The sequence below is a fragment of the Balaenoptera ricei genome, chromosome 21 (genome assembly GCF_028023285.1).
Source record: "Balaenoptera ricei isolate mBalRic1 chromosome 21, mBalRic1.hap2, whole genome shotgun sequence".
Classification (NCBI taxonomy): domain Eukaryota; kingdom Metazoa; phylum Chordata; class Mammalia; order Artiodactyla; family Balaenopteridae; genus Balaenoptera; species Balaenoptera ricei.
In genome coordinates, this window is record NC_082659.1 from 15,294,635 (window position 1) to 15,319,313 (window position 24,679).

The following is a 24,679-nucleotide window of genomic DNA, read 5'->3' on the forward strand; positions in this document are numbered from 1 at the left end:
TAGTAAAAATATGATTGAATTGGTAATGGAGTAGAAATTAAAACTCATGACTAATGTTTTGTGCATTTTGCTAAGTTCACCAAATATCAGTGATTCTTTGGATTGAACGAACCATTTTGTCTCTTCTGCTGCAAATTTTTGAATTATAAAAATTCTTGCATTTTGGTTCTATGCAGCCATACTAGAAATAGTAAGAGGCAAAAATGAAAGAAAACAAAAATAATCATAAATTCAAAGGTGGTATTGTCTTCTTCAGATGAAATTCCAAAAAGTAGAAGCAAGAGAGAAATTTCTCCCCATTGTGTTCATATCTGTGAATAATATTCTAATTAACACATATTAAAACTGACATATACTATTTTTAAGAAGAATGAGACAGAAACAACAACGTGAGTGATTTAAAGAAAATGAGAAGTCTTGGCCTCTAGTAAAACCACCCTTCCTTGAGAGGTAAAGTGTTATAATGCAAGCAGCAAAGCTACCTTTTCTAAGCCGTGGGGTCTATAAGCTCTGCCTCTTTCTAAGTGACTTGGGGCAAATCACTAAACTTCTTTGAACTTTGTTTGCAATATACATTAAAAAAGGGAGAAATAATACATGTGAGAGTGCAGACTGTGAGGCAGGTAACTGGTACGTGGTTCTATTATTATCGTTTATCAGTAGATATCTGCACTCCCATATTCCAATGACTAAAAAATCTAAAGACATTGAATCACTGGCATCATGGTTATTAGCATTTTTAAACAATTAGTTACAGTATTCTTGCCCCTTAACAAAACAACTTCTTGCTCTGTTCCTGCAGCTCAATGACAGAAGTTTGGAGTTATTCTTGGCACCTACTTGGAGGTATTTTCTAAAAGTCTAAAAGTAAATTTTCCATTTACTGAGTGGAAAATGCTCTAAGGAAACTGCCCATCCTCACCCCATAGCCCTTCTCCAGGAAAGCAGTAAACGCCTATAGCTCTCTCATACTCACATTCTCACAACCCACGCCTCTTACATCTGTGGTCACCGGAGAAAGGTTTGTTTCCTGGACCATCTGAGATTCCCCACCACATTACTCACCTCACTATCTGGCATAATATGAGATTTTGATGTAGCTCTTTTTTGACAATCCAGACTCCAGGCAGTAGAGATTTCCCAAGGGTCACTCCGCTTAGCTCCTACTGCTGTGCGTATTCCAAATAGCAAAATTACTTCAGCGCAAACATCAGACATTCTTTTAGTATGTGTGTGTGTATATACGTGTGTATATGTGTGCGTAGCACATTAGAAATGCAAAAAGTGAAGGGTCAGAGTTTTTAAAAAGCAACTAAAATGAAGAAACAATATTAAAGTCTGGTTGGAATTATGAGATAGACCTACAGAGGAAATTCTAATTCAAAGGGCTGCTCAGCCCCATTCTTAGAGCCCTGGAAATGCATGCTTTTCATGATGCCTCTGAATATGCATTCCCCTCCCACTGCCCCCTTCCTCGCCCCCCAGTCTGATTGAGCTTGACGGGCAGCTGCTGACTCAATCCTAAACTGGCTGCACATGGTTAGAAGAATGTTAATTATTGCCTGTAATCTGCACATTATCCTGGAGAAAATAACAAGGGTAACTACCCTTGTTTAAGAAATATAGACATTTAGAGAGGTAAGTGCCGCACTCCAGGGTATGGGCGTTTTGTGGGCACATCTTTGGGCAGGAATGTGACTCCTTCCCTCTTACCCGCTATGGAGGCATCTGAGACAGAGATTCACTGAGCCAGAGAATGTCAAGGCTTATGTTCTAATGCTGAAGAGACCTTAGCAAGTACCTATTCCTTTCACAGGTAAGGAATCTGAGGCTTGGAGAGACTTAGGTCATTTGCCCAGTTTAACAGAGATAGTAAGAGTTTAATGGAGGAGCAAAAGAAAAAAACAGTTTCTGAATTTTTACCTTAGAGTTCTTCCTTAAAATTTGTAATTAGTTTTAATAATTTCCATTGACATTAATGTATATTCATCCTTTTCTCCTGTTTCAATGGAATCTGCAACGCAGATAAGATTCTATTCCCTGTGTCCTGTAGATACTGAACTACAGCTCCCCATGTGCATTCGCCACTCTCAGGATGGCTGATCCTGTCCTTGTCGTCCTGAACTTTTTAGCTTTCCTTAAGACGTGATAAATTAAGGAACTCCTTCTATATGACAGCAGCACTTAGGGGAGGCTGAACATGTACCTCTGACTCAAGGCTGAGTTATTATAAAAAAAAAACAGAAAAGGAAGGAGAAAGGTTTTAATTTCCCACTGTTGAAGACGGTTAGGATGAGAGGGAGACACACGAACGTGTACAGACTTGCACTTCTGTTCAGCAACGGATAGGGCAAGGGTTTACCCATGTTGTCTTCAAAGCATTGCCTGGAATACAAAATGACATGGTGTTTCTGGAATACAGTTCTGTTTGAAAGGCCAAGAAAAGGTGATAGGTTTTTAATGCACATTTTGGTGTTTTCAAGCTCTCCTTCTGTAACCAGAATGGAGATGTTCTTGAAAATCTGTCTACAGGGAAAAAGCAATCTGGTTAAAATTCCATTATGTTTTTCTTTGGCCTGCATTGTATAATTGAAGATGTCTTCAAAACAGAAACAGATCGTTGCTTCGTGTGGGAGAAGAAAAAAGCATACATCAGACTGCAGAGAAATAGAAAGGGAAGAACCGTTGCCGCTTCCCCATTAAGGAATTTGTCACTTTCACCTGCAAAGTTCCTACTGCCTATGCTTCCTTCATAAAATCAATTCTTCTATCTTTCTGCCACCAGAGACATATTCCTAAATTGATCTGCTCTTGTATCTATTCTCAAAATCCTTTGTATTACTTTATTCTTAGCAGAAAATTCAAACTTAGTTCTACTATCTCCCTATCTCCCTTCCTTTCCTATTGACAAATCACTTTTCCTTTTCCCCAGTAAGTCTCATTTTCTTAAAGAAACCTATTTTAATTCCATGGGGGCTTGACACAAAGTTTCTCTTTTGCCCAGACTCTTCTACCCATTTTTCAAAGTTCTTTCCATTCTTCAAGGTCTAGTTGAGCTGCTAGATCTTCCAACAAATAGATCTGGAATTTTCTTGCTTGAAATGAATATGCCCACCCAGTCAGGACCAGATGCATAGGTGTGGGACAAACACAGTCACACAGGACCCCAAGCTCAGAAGTGGTCAGTGCTTGGCTTAATGCTCTGCTCTTGCTGTTTGAAATTTGAACAAGGGCCTCTGCATTTTGCACTGGACTCGAAGATTATACAGCCTGTACTCCTAAAGTTAACAATTTTATATTTCTGCTCTAACAATTGTCATCTACACTGTTGTTTTGAAGCTATTTTTGTGCATATTTACCCCCACTAGAGAGGGAGCTCTGGAAAGTCACAGATCTCTTTTGTTGTGTACCTGGAAGAGCGGTTTTCACAGAGTAAAATTGATGAGAAGGCAAGAAAACTGCTCAGAACTCTTCAGGAAAGAACTGAACGAAACCAACATCTACAGAGAATAAACGTAAAAAAGCTAAAAAGTTCTGCAAACTTAATATGCAGTAATCACATGTGCTTTGTACTGCATAAGGAAACCCAATCTGATCCTCAAAACATGAGGAATAGATGCTATTATGATGTCATTTTCCAGATGAGGAAACTAGGGCTTAAAGAGGGAAGGTGGCAGAGGTCACATAAGAAGTGCCGGAATCAGGAGTCAGAGTCAGGTCTGGCTCATATAAAATCAGAGTCTATGTACTTAACTCCTAGAGGATTGTGAAATTTTCAAGCAATAATAATAAAAAAAAAATCTAAGTAATTCTTTCCAGAACTAAGGCCAAAGCAATAAAATTGGCCTCTCTAGCAGTCCCAACCCCGAGTTTATAAAATCTGCCTACAACACACCCAGACTTAAGTTGTCAAACCAGTTGCTAGTAAGAAAGCAAAATGTTCACACAAACATTTTCCTAACTGCCTGTAGCCCCCCAAACCATTCCTTCAAGAAACGTACTATCGTTGTACTTTAAAGTTACCTTTTAGTAATAAAGTTCTATAGGTAGAGAGAAAAAGTGTTTTAGAACATGAAAGACAGAAAGTCTAAGGAGAAAGGAATATTACAAAATCAGCGGAGCAAGAAGTCAAACCCGTGTCAGCTCTCCATGCCAAGGAAGGCCATGGTTTTCCATCCCCTTCCAGGTATGCATAGGCACACCAAATTCAGGGAGACTGACTAAGCGTTAGTGTAAAAGACATTTTACTGAGTTGAGTCCATCAGCAGTTTTTACTCGTTGACTGTTAAATTATATGCTTCATGTCATGAACAAAGCAGGCCTTCTGTTTTGCTGCTTAATCCAGATTTACACCATGGGTGAGATGCATGCAATGCCTTGAATATATTACTTTAAGAATTTGCGTTAAACACAACAGGATACTTGCAAATACAATATACATATGCCATAGCCTTGGATGTGTATTAGTTTCTTTAGCACAAGAGAGACTTTTCAGTAAAAACCTAATTGAGTTTGTCTTTCCCATTTTTAAGGTAGTAAAATGTTCAAACACTTGAGTCTTTTTACAACTGTTATCCAACTCAGTCATTTTCAGTAAAAGATACAGCTCTTGCTACCTCATTCTGGAGGCACAATTATTACCATGTCCTTCAGCTTCCTGGGGCTTCGAGTTGTTTTCAATGTTATTTTTTTAATTTCTTAAATAAATTGCTTTTCCTCCTCCCACCCCCCAAAAGGTGTGATATAAACAATAAGAGGTTTGGTTTTCTACTTGGACAAAAAGAGTAAGTACACTGATACAGCATGGGTCCACTTTTGTAATGTTGCTTTAAGCTATCAAGATGCATACTTATTCTCAACCCATGAAATCAGAGTTCCCTTTACACAGTAATTCCTCAGTAGCTCTAAGGTCAAGCTACCCTCGTGTGTCATGCTCTCATTTGGTCCTTGTTGGATATCTTTATAATCCTAATTTTAGAAATTTAAAGCCATGTATGTAATGATCGATAATTGGTGAAGATGTGATTCTTTTCTTCTTTTTTTTTTGGCCGCGCTGCCTGGCAAGTGGGATCTTAGTTCCCTGACCAGGAATCGAACCTGTGCCCCCTGCAGTGGAAGTGCAGAGTCTTAACCATTGGACCACCACGGAAGTCCCAAGATGTGATTCTTATATCACACAAATGTTGATTTTGTTTGCAATGGAGAATTTACAAGAAGCTTCAAATCTCTTTCTTACCTAAGTCTTGAGGTAGGAGGTTTATAGTTTTTCTAGCTGGCTAATCATTTGGAAATGAAGACTTTTTTTATTACAAAAATGAAATTTATTGGACTTCAACCTGAGATATTAAACAGGTCACAAGGCACCAGTAAAAGCTGCCATGTAGAGCAACTATAATTGTCGTATATATTTTTATTAATGCCAAACCAGTTGTAATCCAATCTACACCCACATTTTAAGATGACAGTAAGAAGTTCAGAGATCTGTTTCCCAATCAAACACTGGGTAACTCATCTGTCACCTTGCCAATACATTATCTGAAAGAAATCTGTTGTAGCAAATGAGAATAAAACCTGAGATTCTTTAGACTCAGAAATGGAAAAAAAGATTGAAAAACTGTACATATGTTGTAAAAACCATTCCGAGAAAGAGAGAAGAGAACTCACGTTCAACAACCACCTAGTATTCTTCTAGGTGCTGCAGATGATAAATAATTTGACCTTCACAGAACTAATATGCAGGAATTCTTTGTTCTCTTAGCAGATAGAGAAACTGAGGCTCAAATTAAGTTACCTCCCCGAGACAGCACAGTAAGTCTGGTTTATCTAATTACAAAACTTAACTTCTTTTTGCCACACAATGGCAAGAATCATTTTGATCTTAAAATTGCTTAAAGTTTTTTAGTATGTTGATCTTTACCTTCATAAGTAAATGAGAAATGTGATATTCTATACATGGCAGATAATAAAAGGTTTTAATTTGCCTATGAATTCCTTAGTGGCAAAATTTATAATAGTCTGGACACAATGAGGGGTAACTCTTTTTTAGCTCTCCCTGCAAAAATTCAGACAACTATTTCTCCTCCATTTCTAATTCTTCATCTATAGGTGATATTTAAATTGAAGTCATCAGCAGATCATACTGGGAATCCGTTGGTGCCACAAGGCAAAATCGATCGACTGTATTAGAAGAAAGGTTAATAGTCACCTTCACTAACCCCAGCTTTTGTACCAGGTTTATTATCACCCTCGAAATAGAACCTGCACGATCAATTTCATATATCAGAGCATAACACATACTCTACAGGGAACCCATAAAAGAAAGCAGAAAAGGCAATAGTTCTACAGTTGGAAAAAACCCACAATTTTCATCGTGCATGGAAAACATCAAATTAAACCTCGTACTTGGTATTGACTCAGCATACCAGCTTCTCCCAACATTCCGGCTGAAGTTTAATCTTCTACTAACTCCCTGGAGTGAGGCCTTTACTCCTGTGACACCCTTGTTGGCAATACAGAATTGAACAGGTGTTGGCTTCAGGGGAAGCTTATGATTAGTTTCATCAAATGTGCAAAATAATGCTTATAGGAGAGCACTCATAAACAGCTTATAATTCGAAAAAAATCAAGAGGAATGAGGTTTACAAAATTTCTTCTTCACCCGCTAATTGATCTCAGGTTTGATGAAAAGTTCATTTTTAGAAGGATTTTTTTTCTCTGTTCCCAGCTTGGTCTTCAGTCCTCTGTCAAAGACTTGTTCTCATCTGCTTGCTTATCCCTTTTATTTCTGCACAGCTCCGTATTACTCAGACCACAGCAGTCTGCTTTCATGACACCGAAGCTGAGGCCGTGATAGATTTCTCTCTGTGTGTAGAAGGGTTGGAAGCATAGAAGGTAATGTTGAAAGGGTCAAAGTTATCAGAGCGGGTTAGAGAAAATGACCAACTTACTTACCACTGACAGACACCAGGTGTACCCTGGAAATCCGGGAGATAATATCATTGCACAGGTGCCAGGAAATAGCACATTCTAATACCACAGTGGCAGACCAGCCATTTCGGGTCATTATTTCACCAAGTGGTTAGTGCCAAAAATGTATAATTCAGGTGGATAAGGTTGTCACAGGTCTATAGTATTTGAGGACAGCAGACTTGTTGAATGAATGAATAGATGAGAAAGATACGAATTCCATAGACAAAGGCAGACGTCTACAGAAAGCACTGAGCGATAATCTACCACTATTTAAAAAAAAAAAAAAAACTCAGTGAAGCCTGAGCAACCAAGTAGAACCGACATTTCCTAGTTACTGTGTGCTTGGCACCATGCCAGGTACTTTACATGTACGACTTATTTAAATGCCAACCACCATCTTGTCAAGTATCTTCTGGTGGCCAGACTTGAAGATGATAATCCCCCATGATCCTCGCCTCCTGGTATTTGTGCCTTTGTGTACTCTCCTCTCACAGTGAACAGGGCTGACCCATGTAACTAGTAGAATATTGTAGAAAGGTTGGTGTGTGATTTCCGAGGCTAGATCACACAAGCCATGTGGATTCTGCCTTGCTTACTCTTGGGTTACTCTCGGAGGGAAGCCATCTCCATGTCATTAGGCCACTTAGGTAGTTCTATGAAAAGGACCACAAATTTAGGAACTGAGACTTCCTATCAACAACCTGCATTAACTTGCCAGTGAGCCACCCAAGAAATAACCCTTCAGCCCCAGGTAAGCCTCTGATGACTGCAGTGCTGGCCAGTTTCCTGACTGCAACTTCATGAGAGACCTTGGCTAGTAGACCCTGGTTCTAGGAACCCACCTAAGCCACTCCCAGATTCCTGACCCATAAAAATTACGTGAAATAATACACTTTTATTGATATTGTTTTAAGCCACTAAATTTGGGGTTCATTTATTACACAATAGTAGATAAGTAATAAAACCTTTATTACCCTCATTGTACAGGTGAAGAAACAAAGGCTATGAGAGCTAAAGGTAAAAAATACTAGTACTCCCTTTCCTTTGTTCAGCATCTGCCAATGAAGACATAGACCACAGAAACTGGATAACGTATGACACAGGAGCCAAGGAGGAGAGCAGCCAGGAGTGGACCAAAAGGCAAAGTTCACTTATTTATTCACTCATTCCACAAATAAATTCTTGAGAATCTACTATATGCCAGGCACTGTTCTGAGCCATGAAGATGCAGCTGTGACCAACATGGATAAGATTTCCTGCCTTCTTGGAGCTTACGTTCTAGTGATGGGTAAGTTATAATGAAAGAACACAGAAAAAGGTAAATTATAAAATATAAGTTGAAAGAGAAGCAAGCCTAGGGAAGAACAAGACCATGAGAAAGGCAGCCTGCCTTTGCTTCCTTCCTGCACTATGGATTATTAAGACAAAGCCCTTTGTGTGAGGTTTCCTGAATGCAGTGCTCTGCTCTGCAACATGACACGTGTTAGACAGGGGTCATTTTTTCTTTTGTACACTCATGTATCCCATGTGCCTAGAGCTAAGCCTGGTACACAATATGTGTTTAGTAAATATTTATTGCAATGATTTAATGTCTCAAAGAATAAAATTTTTAGGGAATTTAGCTACCTAAGAAGCTCAACGTTCTTCAGCTGTTTTAGGTTGGGCATATTATTTATTTAAGACAGAGTGAATTCTGCCAGTGTAACTCCTCTTCCATTCCCAATAGAACAAAACTCATTGTGTAATAAATACGATTTTCTGCTCAATAGCCATGCCACAAATTAATTTGAGTGTGCAAGATCTTACATTCTGAAGCCAATGTAGTCAACGTGCAGTCAGGATTTTAGGATCCTCCTAGAATCAAAATATGAGGTAGGCTATACGATTCCTCAGAGTGTGAACCTATACTGAAAGGTGAACCAGGATGCGCGGTGTATGCCTATACTGAAGGGACATAGGGGACTCAGACTGTGACATGCAGGTATAACCATAACCTTCTTATCAGAATTAGGCATCACTGGGATTAGAATGGCTTCAGTCCAGGAAACAACATGGGAGTGGATTTAGTAGCAGCAACTAAAAGGTGAACCCCTGGAAATCAGGATGAAAAAACTTTCCCTCCCTCAGATGGGATTGATTCAGAAGCCTGATTAGGTGTGTGGGTGTGTGCTTGTAAGTGGGTTTTTATGTGTGCAAATGTGATTATATGCCTTTGTTTTTTGAAAGAGAGGTGGATGGTCAGTCCCTTGTTAGAACAAGTGGGTTGATAAAGTATGATACAGGAGCCAAGGCAAAAACCAGGGAAGTGAAGCAAAGAGCTTAGATTTACTATTGTACATATAACACGTGACTTGTTTTATTTAGGGATATTTATCAATATGCCAGTACATTTATTATAAAAAGTGATATTTATTTGTATACATAGGTTATATACGTGTTCAAATATGCATCATTTATAGATCTTTAAATATGTCTAATCTATGAGTGAAAATGTTGGAGTACTGAACATTTATACCTCTAATTTATTAGAGTGGGGTATATCTGTTTATATTTGCGGTTGGCAGAAAAATGGTCTCTAAAAGATGTCCCTGTTCTAATCCTTGCAACCTTTGAATATGTTGAATTACATGGCCAATGGGAATTAAGGTAGCAGATGAAATTATATTTGCTAATCTGCTGATTTTAAGATAGAAAGATTATCCTGGATTACTCAGATGGGCTCAATGTAATCACCAAGGTCCTTAAATGCAGAAGAGGAAAGCAGAAGAGTCAGTGTCAGAGGAATAGGATGTGACTTGACTGGCTGTTGGCTTGCTTTGAGGATGGAAGGGAGTTACAAGCCAAGGTACAAGGGCAGCTTCTAGAAGCCGGAAAAGCAAGGAGACAGATCGTCCTCCAGAGCTTCCAGAAAGGAATGAAATCCTTCCACTACCTTATCTTTAGCCCAGAGGGACCATTTCAGACTTCTGACCTCTAGAACTCTAACATGATACATTCGTATTATTTAAACCACTAAATTTGCAGTAACTTTCTACAGCAGCAATAGAAAAGCAACTTAAGTTATATGCATTTGTAAATTTTATGAAAACACAAATGATTTCAAAAAGTGAAAGATTCAGGAGACGCTTTAGCTCACATGTTGAAAAGTTCCATCTGGAAGTCAGATCCCAGGAACAGTCCTTTTCACTCCATCCAACATCATAATCAATAATATTTATGTTATCTTGTGTGTACTTGTTGACGCATTACAAAGCTGCACACCATGCCGTATATTTCCTAAACAGCAGTATTTAGAGAAATCGTTTCCATTTAAATGCTACTTTCTACAACCATTTGTTTCTTTTTTCTTTCTTTAATGCATTTTAATTAAAGGTAAGAAGAGAGTGAAAAAGAGATGAGAGAACTAAGGCAGCTGTAATGTGTAGGTGTAAGATACTGCAGCCTGAAGCCTTATGTTCAGTTTGAAGGTAGAAACACAGTGATTATAGATATATTTCTAAATGAAATTCTACATAAATCCTAGCTTTGAACATGAGACTTTATGGAAGTCAAAAACAACACTGATTCTTTGTGAATGCACACTGATTTTTCTTGATGTTTAATTAACTCTAATGATGGAAGTCTATGTCACAAGTGCTCCTTCAACAAAGATATTTTATTTTAAAAAATACAAATAATTGCACAAATAATTGTTGGGTAAATCCTTGCAGTATCTAATAATGGTGCCAATTTCAAACATAGCATTTTAATGTACAAAATTACTTGCCCTTACCAGGCAGTGAGAAAAATTGCAAAATCAGTCAATGTGAGAATTTAAAACTATACCGAGGAGAGTTAATTTAAATATGGCTTCCTTCAGGGACTCTTCTGTATTTAGACCAGCTGAAATGTGCTCAAAAATAGCAAACTCATTTTAATACTAGTATAAGCAAAACAAGTCTGCCTCAAAAACATTATATTGTAAAAGGTCTCTGGGTCACCCACTGTCTTAGGTATATGTTGGTGTCTCTTACCGCCATTTAGATTATCATGAGTGATCCTAAAATCTGTTAAGACACTTTACTAGTAAAATGTAGAAGCCAATAGCAAAACTAGAATAAATAATATCTTGTTTCCTACATCATTAAGCTAACAGAAGAGACTATTTGTAGGATCTCTAACTGCTGGTGTATTACTGTCATTCATTATTAGTAGCAATAATTTTCTTGCCATATAACTAGTAGCTGGCTTTGTATTTTAAAATACAGTAAGTCCCATGGCTCCCTCCCTACTCTGTATTCAACTTTACTATTTCTTGATGTTCCATCCTCTTTCTATTGTAAATTCTGCTTAAGTCTTTCAGTATCTTTATGGAAATTAATATCTTACCGAATAGAGTTGAGGGAGTTATTTTTTATTTATACAATAAATTCGTACACATACAAAGCTGAAACAAACATACACCAGTTAAATTATTTAACAGTCAAAAGGGGAATTAATACATGAACTTAAGAATGAAACTAATATTTAGAGTGAGTGAAACTTGAATTTCAGTCCTGTTTCACTCCTGTCTAGTCGTATGATCTAGGACAAGTTACTTACTGTATTTGAACCTCAGGGATTTTTGCTGTTGCTGTTGTTAAAAAAATCAACATCTTCCCCTATCTTATAGGTTTGTTGTATTACATATGTTGATCTAAATTAGGTACAGTATATTGCCTATCCAAAAGTACCCTACCTCTGACCTTCTTCCTTCTCACCAGAACCCTGATTTGGTTCAGGTACTTTGATCTTAGGGTACAGACGTATGTTCCAGAAGTAGGCATGACCTCCACTGGGCAATGAGATAAAACAGGAAGACTTCTAGAGCCTCCCTACAAAGATACAAAGGGGCAAGGAGACTCTCTCTTCCATGCTGTCACCTGCTTAGTGCCTTTGCACACTATTGCATGAAAACATGGTGCTTAGGGTTGCTCCCCTATCTAGTGACTGAGAAGGCGATGTCAGGCAAGATCCCAGCAGCTGTCCACTTCTGGAATTGCTGTTTGGTGGAGGGAAGCTCCTCTTGTTTCAGGACTGTTGGTAGGGCATTCTGGTATTTTCAGATGAACGCTGTACCTAGTAGGGATTTAGGGATTGTAAATGCACATGCCTTGTTAATATTGTTTTAATAAAGATTGTCACAAGAAGTCTTGATAATATGTTTTAATAAGTTCCCAGATGGGAGAGAGAATGGCAGTTGAGAAAATTATACAAGATTTCATGGTGGAGAGATCAATCCCATCGGACTTTGATGAGTTTTCAGTCTTTGAGCATGGAGAGCTCGGAAAGGGTGCGTGACAGAATTCCATTTGGAGGCAGCTGAGTTATTGAGGGACTTCTACTTAATAAAGCATAGGTTTAGTCTGGCTTCATTTTGAACAATATTTTGATAACTGACTAATAGTTTTAGAACACATATAGTTCTGCTTCTGCTTGAATTATTTTCTGGTTTTATTATTTTTTTAAGGAAAAAAATCATCAATTTAGTTTGTAAGTTGGTAAAACGTATATAGTGGCCAGGGTTTGTTTTTTTTTTGCCCAGCAAAGTATTATGATTCATGTCAATGTGCACAGCCAGTTTTAAAAAAATCAGTGAGTCTTAGGGCTTGTACAACTTGGTTTCAACACCAACACTAAGCAACACTCGGTGTAGATGTGGCAGAAGGCCAACCATCAGAGAAGGAATGGAGTCAGTGATTATCCACAGCATAGGCTGGGCATAGCTGCTCTTAGGCACCATGGTCCAGGCTTCGGCACAGAATGTCCTCCATGGCTGCTGGGCTGACGAGACAATCCAAAGCATCCCAATGCCAGGATGAGACCCTCCCCACACCATGTTACAGCCTAGCCTAACACTGACTAGAGCGCACCCAGTTTCTCAAAGTAACGAGAGACATATCAAAGGACCTTCTGTCCCAGCGACAGAGGTAGGCAGTGTAAGATCACGTGAGCTGTTGATTCCCTCATGTTCCCTGGCTGGCCCTGAACAAAACCAGAAATAGAAAAGATGGGACTTACTCACTGTCACCTAATATCTCATCATCATGTCATCTATTTGGAACATTTCAACTCTTTGTCAACTTTTCCAAAATGTTTATCTTTTTAGGTTTTTCGCATCCACATTTTTAGAATTTTTCTGTTTTTTGTGGAAGTCTGTTTTCGAAAAAAGCACATCTTTGATTACCTTGAATAATTAGAAATAAAAATAACGTTGAAAAGAAATTACACAATACCTAAAAATAGACAAGGACTGTGGCAGCTATTAAATATTATGATGATACGTAGTATTATGATTTTGTTAGGTGGTGTTATGAGGAAATAATATTAGATCCTATTATTTTGCAAATGGGAAATTTGCTCAGAGTTACATGTTAGTAAGAGGTAAAGTTAGGATATACCTTAGTTCTGTCCTTTTTTCTGTATCATGCAACTCTATTATAGTTCAGTACTTAACCACATTGGGTGGAAGATAGAGAAAATAAAAACAGAGAAAGGAAAAAACCCTACAGTTTAAGTCCAATCAAATATCTGATTTTTAATCAAAGAGAGTCAAAAGAGGTCAAGTACAGAGGAATCATTTGATTACTACCAAAATAGTTGATCATATTTTTTGTTTTTCTTGAGGCTGTGCATTTTGAACACCTAGTGAAAGAGAAGTTTAGTGATATACTGATATGAAACAAAATATTCCAGATATAATACAGTTAGCTTTAAATAGAAAACATAGCAACAATTATAGGTTGCATGTCTGCTATGAACCAGGTGTATTGTTACGCAAAAGGATAAAGATATGGTGCTTGCCTTGAATATATTATGTCCCTACATTGTGAAGTTTAATTTTTCACAGTATTTTGAAACAGGTGAAATAACTACTAATTTAGGACCAGAAAATATATATTTGGGATCAATTCCCACTTTGTAACATTGACAATTAAGGCATGAGATAATTAATGATTTTAGAAGAATAATCAATGTTTAGTTTAAAAGGGTTTTCGAATAAAGACTATTTTAGACTTTAAAAATTATTGTTTAAATTTTTTAAATTAAATAAATGTGAACAGTGTGCTTATCCTTTTAGTTTTTGGATTGTATGATTTTGGGGTTTTTTTGGGTTTTTTTGTTTTTTAATTTTATTTATTTATTTATTTATTTATGGCTGTGTTGGGTCTTCATTTCTGTGCGAGGGCTTTCTCCAGTGGCGGCAAGTGGGGGCCACTCTTCATCGCGGTGCGCGGGCCTCTCACTATCGCAGCCTCTCTTGTCGCGGAGCACAGGCTCCAGACGCTCAGGCTCAGTAATTGTGGCTGACGGGCCTAGTTGCTCCGCGGCATGTGGGATCTTCCCAGACCAGGGCTCGAACCTGTGTCCCCTGCATTGGCAGGCAGATTCTCAACCACTGCGCCACCACGGAAGCGCAGCTTGTATGATTTTTGAATAGTCCCATTAACCAAAAATCAATCTTAATTGATTTTAAATATTTGTCATAATTTTTAGAGCATTCAGTAAAGTGGAAATCATCAGTTTTTAATAGCATTGCTTCAGGGATGCAGTGTACACCTAAATTGTATTCACCCATGATTTACTATATAAGTTTGATTAACTTAAATGTGTGGTAAGTTCTTTCTTGTTAATGTAAATGGAACAAATTAGTGTTCTAAATAGAAGGGGAAATAGAATTACAGGAAGCAACACAAATATCCTAGATTATCTGGGCTGTTTTTAAATGCTTTGTTTCATCTCTTTAATTAAGTGAAATCTCCTTTCTATAATTGAATTTAAGATGGTTGTACCTAAATAATTAAATTTCCCCCAATATATATGTTTCTTTGGTAACATCTAAATGTTACAGTGTAATATATATAGTCAAAGGATGGTGTGAAAATCTTTTACATCCAGTAGGATTTTATGCTTTTAAACCCCATCAGATTTTGTTGCAACAATATGAAAATAGAATTTCAGATTACTCTCATTTTTTTACACTGTACTTTTTCTACTTCTGGAGGATGAACTTATATAATTTTTCTTTGTATTTTTTGCACTCCCTGAACACTTTAAACATCAAAATATACACATCGTTTATAATCAGAAAGAAATAAAGCTCTTCAATTTTTTTTTAACATCTTTATTGGAATATAATTGCTTTACAATGGTGTGTTAGTTTCTGCTTTATAACAAAGTGAATCAGCTATACATATACATATATCCCCATATCTCCTCCCTCTTGCGTCTCCCTCCCACCCCCCCATCCCACCCCTCTAAGTGGTCACAGAGCACCGAGCTGATCTCCCTGTGCTATGTGACTGCTTCCCACTATCTGTTTTACATTTGGTAGTGTGTATATGTCCATGCCACTCTCTCTCTTTGTCCCAGTTTACCCTTCCCCCTCCCATGTCCTCAAGTCCATTCTCTACGTCTGTGTCTTTATTCCTGTCCTGCCCCTAGGTTCTTCAGAACCATTTTTTTTTTTAGATTCCATATATATGTGTTAGCATACGGTATCTGTTTTTCTCTTTCTGACTTACTTCACTTTGTATGACAGACTCTAGGTCCATCCACCTCACTACAGATAACTCGATTTCATTTCTTTTTATGGCTGAGTAATATTCCATTGTATATATGTGCCACAGCTTTTTTTTTATTAACATATTTCCATACAAATAACCCAAAGAAAGTTTAGTAGTAGTTGTTTTGTTTGTTTGTTTGTTTTTTTATACTGCAGGTTCTTATTAGTCATCAATTTTATACACATCAGTGTATACATGTCAATCCCAATCGCCCAATTCAGCACACCACCATCCCCACCTCACCGTGGTTTTCCCCCCTTGGTGTCCATACATTTGTTCTCTACATCTGTGTCTCAACTTCTGCCCTGCAAACTGGTTCATCTGTACCATTTTTCTAGGTTCCACAAACATGCGTTAATATACAATATTTGTTTTTCTCTTTCTGACTTACTTCACTCTGTATGACAGTCTCTAGATCCATCCACATCTCAACAAATGACTCAATTTCATTCCTTTTATGGCTGAGTAATATTCCATTGTTTATATGTGCCACAGCTTCTTTATCCATTCATCTGTCGATGGACACTTAGGTTGCTTCCATGTCCTGGCTGTTGTAAAGAGAAGCTCTTCAGTTTTGAAAACAATCATTTTATTATTAAAACCTTATCAGAGTGAGGTAGAATCCTTATCATTTTAATGTGCAAACATGTTATTTATTGAGGATGACTTGTTAGGAAAAATTGAGTCCACTATCCTCTAGAGTTAACCAAGGTGTTGTACTGGGTGGATTAGTGGATAAGCTCACGGACCTGGGCATGGAAGCTCTTGAGTTTAGATTCCAGCTCTGCCGCCTGTCATCTGTTTTACCTGCGGCAAAACAGATACTCAGTACTTTTTCTCCTTAGCTTCCTCTCAGCTACGAAGACCCAATGCAGCCAAAAATAAATAAATAAATTTATTTATTTTTAAAAAAATAGTAGCTACTTCATAGGGTCAGTGTGAGGATTCAGTGCATTAATCTATACAAAGCCCTTGGAACAAAACCTGATATGTATCATGCTACATTCAGTGTTATTATGAGCCATAATAGAGTATGAAACACTCTAGAAAAATTGTTTAAAAAAAGGGAATTATAGAAATGTTAAGAATAATCCAAAACATTCAGTGCATTTTCCCAGGCCCTTTTCTCTGTGGGATCACCCTGCTCCAGGAGAGAGGGCAATTGAGTGTCTGCCCTCAGGACAGAGGTGGATGATGCCAACAGATCCACGAGCACCAGACACACAGATAATTTAGAGGAAAGGAAATGCAAATGGCCAGTTAACAATGAAAAGTCTTCAGCCTTACTAATAATCAAGGGATTGTAAATTCAGATAAGGACAAGATATGATTCACTTATAAATTAGCACAGATTATTAAATAAAGTCTAAAATCCAAGGCTTCAAGTGTCAGCACATTTTTATACTCTGCTGAAGGGAGTGGAAATTAATCAGACCTTTGAGACCAATTTAGCAATATACAGAGGAAACATGTAAATGCTCATAAACTTTGAGTTAGCAACTCTCTTTTTGGGGAGTTATGCTGAAGAAATCAGGAGAAAGACATTCATATCAGCAATACTTATAACACTAAAAACTAGAAATAATATAAATTTCTAACAAGATGCGATTAGTTTAATAAATTGGAATACAACCACATGCTGAATATGGTACAACTATTACAGTGATATTCATAAGTAGTTTGTAAAGGTTAAAATTAGGGAGTACTACTTAATCAATACTGACTAAGTTCCCTCTAGGTGCAGGGAACTCCATGGTAGTTGCCTCCTGGGTTTACTCTGCCCCATTACTCATGCTGCCCCTGGAATCACTGGTAAATTTCGGATGCAAAACTCGACATGATCTGCTCTACCCTCTTTTCCTTTGGGTATCTGGCTGCTGGAAGAAGACTTCTTTCTGTTTCTCCCCAGTAACAGACTCTTTCTCTAGATTCTGTTCTTTCCAGCCACATGAGAAAGGCTCTTTCATACAGTGCTGTCCAAGATAGGGTTCTAAGTCTGCCTACCTCTGAGATTCAGTTAGAAAGATTATTTGGCTATCACACTAAGCCACATACCGAAGCTTAACTTTTACTAATTAAAAAAAAAAGGTATACTAATTTCCCATTTCCCAGTTCTGTTTCATATCTCTTTTTCAAAACCTTGGTGGGAAAGAAAAGTATTACATTCCAGAGGACTCTCCACACTCCGCAATATCTGAAATTACACATTCATAAAAGCTACATAACACCTTACTCCAAAATGCAGAAATTATTTTAAATCAACAAACATTTTTTTAATTTCTTAGTTTATGTGGATCAGGAATCCAGGCAAGGTTTATCTGAATGCCACTGCTTCGAGGTCTCTGACAATGTTGTAAACCATTTGGACTGTGGCTGTGGTCTCACGTGATGGTTCAACAGGGGAGAATTCATTTCCAGGCTCATTCATGCTGTGGTCAGAATTCAGTTTCTTGCTGGCTGTTGGCAGCTCCTTGCCACAAAGAACCTCTTCCTAGGACAGCTCACCTGTGACAACAGGCTTCCCTCGGAGTTTAAGGAGAGAGCAAGAGAGGGTGTACGAGACAGAAACCACAGTCTCTTTGTAACCAGTTCTCAGAAGTGACATCCCTGTTACTTTTGCCGTATTCTGTTCTCTGGCTGTGCATCACTAGTCATTTCTTCAGCACTGAGTCACAGTCCAAACTCAAAGGCAGGAGATGACACAAGGATGCAAATGCCCAGAGGCTAGGATCACTGCAGACCGTTCTAGAGGCTGCACATCCCCAAACCAACATTCACTTACCACAAGCCAGGCACATAGATTACCTCACTTAATCTTTGTAACAACCCAAAGAGGCAGTTATGTGATTAGCCTATTTTTAAAATCAGGAAGCTGAGGCTCAAAGATGTTAAGTATGTGACTTAAGAGCTCACAAGACTGTACGTGGCTGATGAGGGATTGGAACTGTGGCTGTTTGCTTTCACATTGTGTTCACTTAACTACTTGGAAATTATTAAGGACAAAAAATTAAATTGCAGGTATGTGAATACATTTCATGCTCTTAGTTATGTTAAAACATACATAGAAAAAGTGGAAGAAAACATGTTAAAGTGTTTTAAAAAACCATTTAAACCTTTCAATGAAGGGATTATGAGTGGCTATTTTTGTCTATTTTTTAATGTTAATATTTATTTTCCAAAATGCTTATACTGACCTTTCTTATCTAACATGGGAAAGAGCCATGAAAAAAACCAAAAGCTATCTCTGTTCTAGTGTGGTTTACATTGGTGCACTAAGGGTGTAACAGAGGGAGAGGTCCGTCGTGAATGCAGGTAATAAAGGGTGTACTGTCTGTAGTGAACTAAAAAAAAATAACCCATCAAAAGTCAGTCATTTTTTAGTATCACTCAATTCTAAACAATGTCAGTGATAAAATACTCTTTCTTCCTAGGGCATACTGCTGCCATCATCCCCTTCCCCTTCACCACTTGATTAGTCTGGGGATGTAGAAAATAAATACACACACACACATACACACACAATTATGTCAGATAGTGCTAAGTTCTACAAAAAATAAAGCAGGGTCTAAGGAGAGAGCAGATGATGAAAAGGGGAACTTTTTAGTTAGGGCAATCAATGAAGACCTCTCCCAAAGGTGACATATAAATAGAGACCTGAATAAGTTGAGGGAACATGCATTGTTTTTATAATCAGAGAAATAGAGAAAACATTGGGTGTCCCACTGTAGCCTACAATCCATAAAAATTTTACCATTCCTTCATTTCTACATTCAGTCCCTTAATCATTCAGTTAATGCATTTTTATTAAGTGCCCATTATGTGGCAAGAACTCTGCTGGGCATTGGGAATTTAAAAGTGAATAAAACAGATATGGTTTCTTCTCCCATTAGTTTTGGACTAGAAAGGGGAGCACAGTTGTTCATCAGCGGGGGACTGAGAGATATAGTTGCAAACTGAGGCAAGTATTACAAGGGAATTCTCTCTCCTAGGCTGCTGTGGGAGAGAAGAAAACATCTACGGGGGTCACTGAGCTCTGCCACAATGCTTGTTGCAACTGTAGCCACAAATGATACCTATTTGGGAAAAATTATATGATAAAAATAGAATCAGGTTAAGGAAAGACTCTTGACGAATTCCAAACATTAGTGATCCAGTATAGAGGAGGAGCTGCAACTCACTGAGGGGAGCAGAGCATGCAGAGAGGTGGCGAGAGGGGAGGAAAGCCTAGTGGACCACAGGGAAGAGAGCTTTTCCGGAACAGGAGGGACAGCAGTGTTGAATGAGTGACAGGTCCTGTGAGCTGAGGAGTGAAAACGCCCTCAGTAGTTAGTGACATGAGTGTTAGGAAACCTAGGGACAGACTGCAGATTGGAGTGGATTGACACACTAATGGAAGAAGAGGAAAGAGTGTATAAGTAACTTTTAAAAGATATTTAGCTGTGAAGGAGAAAAAATAGGTGGTAGCTGAAGAGGAAAGTGAAGTCAAAGAAGGGTTTGGGATGCATTTTATTTTTTTTAAATATGGAAGAAACTATATCTATTGACATTATAATGATAGCGATCTTGTAGAGAGAAAGGAGGATGGCTGGGGACGGGGCATTAGGAAAAACAAGGTGCCGGTGACTGAGAAGGAGGTTGACGAAGGAATCACGGAAATCTAGCAGAGACCGAGTTTGTTCTAAGGTCCCCTCAAAAGTCCTATTCCTGTGGTTCTTCTCTCTCTTTCGTGGAGGCAAAGGGAAGCTTTCAAACGTTTAAAAATGTAGTCGCTTAGAATTTGGGAGCCGTAAAATGCACACATCACACCCCAAAATATTTTCATTACTCATCTCACTTTTTAAAGCACTTGTGTAGGATTTCATTATTTTTATCCCCACGACAACCTGGTGAGGTTGTCAGGATGTACGTCGATCAATTCATATGACTTCTCTATGGCAACACAGTATCAATCATGCTATTTATAAAATATCAAGAGACCCAGATCTCTTGACTGTGGTGCCAGTGCTTTTTTTAAGCCACACTACGTCTTAGTCTCCTAAATCCAGTAGGTGTAATGATGAAGTTCATAGCTTAAAAATACAAGTTGAAGACAGTGAAAAAACACCAAAGAGAAGGTTTGGCTCTCTTACATCTTGAGACCCAGTTAAATGTTTTCTTTACATTCATCGGAAGGAAATTAATTTAAATATAATGTATAAATATGCTCATGAAGCACACATACAATGTCTTGAAGTGAATTGAAGCACAATGTAAACACCTGTCTACTCTTGGACTTTTTTCACAGGTCTGCTTTCTCAGTACAGTTCCCCTAAACTAGCTCTGGGTGACAGAAGCTTCTGGAAATCCGATTCCCTTTGGCTCTGAGTAGACCTCTGAGGTGCCTCTTGCTCAATACTATGAGCAGCACAGTTCAGACAGCCTCTGAAGTTTGATGAAATTATATATATTTTTACTAGATTGTGAGAATATTCTGGAAAAAAAAGTTCTAAGCTATATGGAGATAAGTAATAACACAAATAAAATTAAATAACATTAATGCCTACTGAGTTTCTACTGTTTTCTATTTTCAACAGGTTGAGATGATCTCATCCTAGTGTTTTTATTTCGTTTTTAATGCTTAGTCAAGAACACAGCACTAATTCTATTATCAAACCAACACCATGGCTGATCCATATGTGTAGACCAGGATTTCCTTGGAAGCACAGGTAAGCTTTTTCCAACATGTGATGAGGATGGTAGAAAATAACTGATCTTATTTCCAGCGCATCATTTTGCTCTAAGACACTTTGAGGAGTACCGTCAGTTCTTCCCCATCCTCTTCTTCAGTCATGCTGAACTGTGCCGCGTTCTCTTTTAACTCCTGGCATTTGTAAATCCTGTTTGCACTCCTTGGAATGCTCTTCCTCTCTGCTTTGGCCTCCAAAGCCCATCTTGACCCTCATTCATCTGGCTAATTCCATTTCACCCCTCAGGTCTTCCTCCAGAAAGTTTCCTCTGACCACTTCTCCTCCCAGTTCCAAGGCTGCATGAAGAGTCTCAGATCGCTTCCCATAGCACTGTCTCCATTCCACCCCTCAGCCAGGAGTCAAAGCACTAGAAGCTTCTTGAGGACAAAAATTATGTCTTGGTCACTGTTCAATGTCCAGGGCCTAGAACAGTACCAGGCACATTCAGCATTTGAATCCAGGACCGTTGTTGGTCCTTGGGTCGTTGTTTGCTCCATCTCACACTAATTCCATTTCCATTTAAGATGAACTAATAGTATCTGCTTTTCAAGGCCCTGTAAAAATTAGATAATGCTCATAAAGCACCAACTTACCATCATTTCATCTGAAAATTATTTTACTTAAACCAGTGGTTCTCAACCAGGAGAGGGGCCTTTTGGCTATACCTGGAGACGTTTTTGATTGTCACAACTGGGGGCTACTGGCATCTAAAGGGTGAAGGCCAGAGATGCTGTTAAATAACCCATAATGCACAGGGCAATGGCCCACAACAAAAAACGTTAATAGTGACCCAAAGTGTTAATAGTTCAGAGATTGAGGAACCCTGCTTTAAGACTATTCTGTGTCTTTTTTTTATGTGAACCCATCATTTTTTTCTTTGCCATAACTTATGAGCTCTTTATGGCATGCACTGGCCTTATTTCACATTGTACCTACACGGCTTGCTAGGGTAACAGACCAAGTGTGGTTGGCAGTGGGATTTAGTGCATAAGAATAATCCTTTCAGCACTTTGAACTGAGGCTGTAGAATCAGGCATTTTTTATGGAAAAAGAAATTGTCAAACAGGAATGTTCTAAAATGATCACATACAAACTATTCTGGAAATTTATTGAAATAAACTGATGATCTGTAAGAGTTAAATTAATTCTTTTCAGTTACCTTGGATTGTGTAGGAAACAGAGAAGAAGCAGAAATAATAAGATTCAGTTTATACCTTCTTTCTATGCAGGTTGTAGGGCTGGGATTTACTTCTGAATGCTGTTACTGTGCTAAATTTTCCAAACAAGCATGAGGATAACTTCTCAAAGCACTTGAAAAATACATTTTATTTGACCTCCAGTCGTATAAGGAATTCAGCTAAACCTCATGCACCTGAGGATAGGTCACTCTGTAGTAGATATGTTTGAATCCTGCCTTAAAAAGATTTGGCTCCTAATCATCTTGCAGTGATGTTATAGTTATTCTTGAATTTTTTTCTGTTCCATTCTATGAATTGTACAGAACTTCTTTCTTACAGAAGGCAGCATTCTGCCTTTGAAGGTTGGTTATTCCATTTCGGTCTCCTCCTTAAGATTCATGTGCTGTCATCTTTCTCTCCCCCCGATTCTTTTTCTTCTACAATTAAATATCTAATAAGCAAATGCCTGGTAGTTCAAACCAGGTTGAGTGTTTACCTGATGCCAAAACTATGGGTGGTTTGGTTAATTCCACCAGACCACTCTAGTATCTGAGTGTATTTATTTTAATTAGTCTAATTTAAGTGACTAGCCATACTGGTCAAAACAGCAGCTTTATTAGCCAGTGCATACTGAGGAATAAATTAAATACAAATCTTGGAATCTGGATTCTTTGTCCTATTTTCACACTTATAATTAATGGTTTTCAAATATAAATAATGGAAAGTAGGGAGAAAACTGAGATAAGGGAAAATTCAGTTATAATGGAAAGCCTATATGAGACACAGCTTCAGGGCTGGTTTGATTCAGCAGCACATCGTTGTGTACAAAGGAACTGGTTCTTTCTATCTCTCCTCTTTGCCTTTTATTATGTTAGATTTTTGTAAGACTCACTGCCTCCTTGATAGCAAAATGCTGCAGTTCCAGGCTTTTATGGGTACATCACACATAGTGGAAGAGGATATGTTTCTCTTGAAAGCTCTAAAAGAGTAAGATTTCTTTCTCAGAAATCCCAGGCAAACTCCCCTTGTGTCTCACTGGCCCTAAAATGTGTCATGTGCCCTTTTCTAAAGCAAGGTCTGATCAGGGTAATGTCAAAACTTATTGACTTAGGCCTAGATAAGGGAATCAATTTTAAGAACAAGAGGATGGTATTACCCTGATTGACTTGACAGTCAGTTTTTGCCCCTGAAAGTGGGGATATACATCTTTATCCATGTTCTATTACCATTGCCTATTTTGTGTATCTATCTAACCAACTAGAATGTGAATTCAGAAGATTGGGGCTCCTGACTTATATCTCTTCATATTTCCAGATCATCGTACATGTCGTTTTGCATCATAGGCATTCAAAATGTTTGATCATTGTGAATAAAATAGCAGTTTCCAATATAAGCTATTAGGCTTGTTCCCTTTCATCGATTCTAAGATCACTCACTTAGCACCTACATGCTACCAGGTGTGTGGCGGTCCCCTGGGAATAGATAATCAATGACCCAGTCTCTGCTCTTAAGGAATGTAGAGGGTTTTTTTTCACCCTAAATATATACAATTTTTACTCATCAATTATACCTCAGTAAAACTGGAAAAATAAGGATGTGGACAATAATAATAGGATTTACATTATAATACAATTCTAAGAAGCAAGTAAATTAACACATGTAAATGAATGAACACAGTGCTGGACACACAGGGCTCAATAAATGCTAGCTATTAGGAGTGTAGAGTTTTAAAGAGAAAAAAAGGTAAGTGTATAAACAATTTCAATAAAATGCAACAGCGCCACAGCAGAGTGGAGCAGAGCTCACTGTTGAGGCACTTACCAGGCTTCTTTGGAGATGGGGAGGCATCCCAGAGGAAGTCACCGTAAATAGTGATCTGGGACACTTACGGGATTTCTCCAGGAGAAGACGGCCTGAGGGAGGTGCAGGAAGAAGAATGGTTCACTTTGGGAAAGGGTATGACAAGACCTGTTATGATGCTTATGATTTACTTTACAAAACCTCCCTGGAGCTGGTGAGATATTCTCCATGTTAGATGGGACAGCCAGTTGCCCTAATCAGGAGCACACACCTCAGGGGGTGTTCAGCTGATGAGGAAGATCATTCTGCACAAGCAGCTCCTACAAGTGTTTCAGCTTGGTTATCTCCCATCAACAACTGAGGGGCTTGTTACTTTGCATAATTAACCTTAGAAATGAGTTTTCATTGGTGAAATCAGAGG

General features: G+C 38.2%; 1 long non-coding RNA gene across 1 annotated transcript in view; it reads left to right on the top strand.

The window, feature by feature from the left end:
* LOC132356518 (uncharacterized) overlaps positions 1–24,679 on the top strand; it is a 58,608-nt gene that overhangs the window by 1,241 nt on the left and 32,688 nt on the right. Inside the window, exons 3-7 of the long non-coding RNA XR_009499899.1 lie at positions 5,066–5,248; positions 5,762–5,808; positions 6,793–6,891; positions 8,022–8,257; positions 21,128–21,259. This is a non-coding gene — a long non-coding RNA (uncharacterized LOC132356518). The remainder of the gene's footprint in view (positions 1–5,065; positions 5,249–5,761; positions 5,809–6,792; positions 6,892–8,021; positions 8,258–21,127; positions 21,260–24,679) is intronic.